The following is a 591-nucleotide window of genomic DNA, read 5'->3' as shown; positions in this document are numbered from 1 at the left end:
TGCCCTGGTTCGCCTGCCGCTCGCGGGCCTGTTCTTCGGCGCCGCGTGTCGACGACCCGCCAGACGTCGGCCTCGACCCGGACACGATGGACGACAACGAGGATCAAGCTAGGATATTTTGGTGGGTCTACGTTTATTTATACTCGCCGGCGCGCAGGCGAAGCTTCGCCTCGCAGCTTCGCATGCACGCGCTGAGGCTCTCAAACAGAGCGGCTCGGTGGGACGGTGTCGCATTTGGCAGGAAGGCATCTTCCTCGCAGTGTCTGTACACCAAGAACATGAGTGGGGTGTGGCCTGTATATCTAACTTGCGTCAAAAGTTCGGTTTCTCGCTCGCAAATAAGCTGGATCGTGGATAACGCGAGTGCGGCTTGAGTCTCGTTGTAGTGGAAAAGAAAAGCGAAGCAATGCAGCAAATTATTCCCTTCGACCGGGCTCCGGTTCGTCGTTTTGAAGCCCGCGTCATATAAAAGACGGAGGATCTCGAGCGAGCCTCTTTTGACGGCTCTCAGGAATACGTCATCTACTTCTGTGCCCTTGCGATCAGGAGGCTTCGCGCCCGCGTCCAGAAGCAGCTGAATGACCTCGAGCT

This window comes from Aureococcus anophagefferens (genome assembly GCF_000186865.1).
Source record: "Aureococcus anophagefferens unplaced genomic scaffold AURANscaffold_955, whole genome shotgun sequence".
NCBI classification, from domain to species: domain Eukaryota; class Pelagophyceae; order Pelagomonadales; family Pelagomonadaceae; genus Aureococcus; species Aureococcus anophagefferens.
This window is presented reverse-complemented; position numbering follows the sequence as displayed.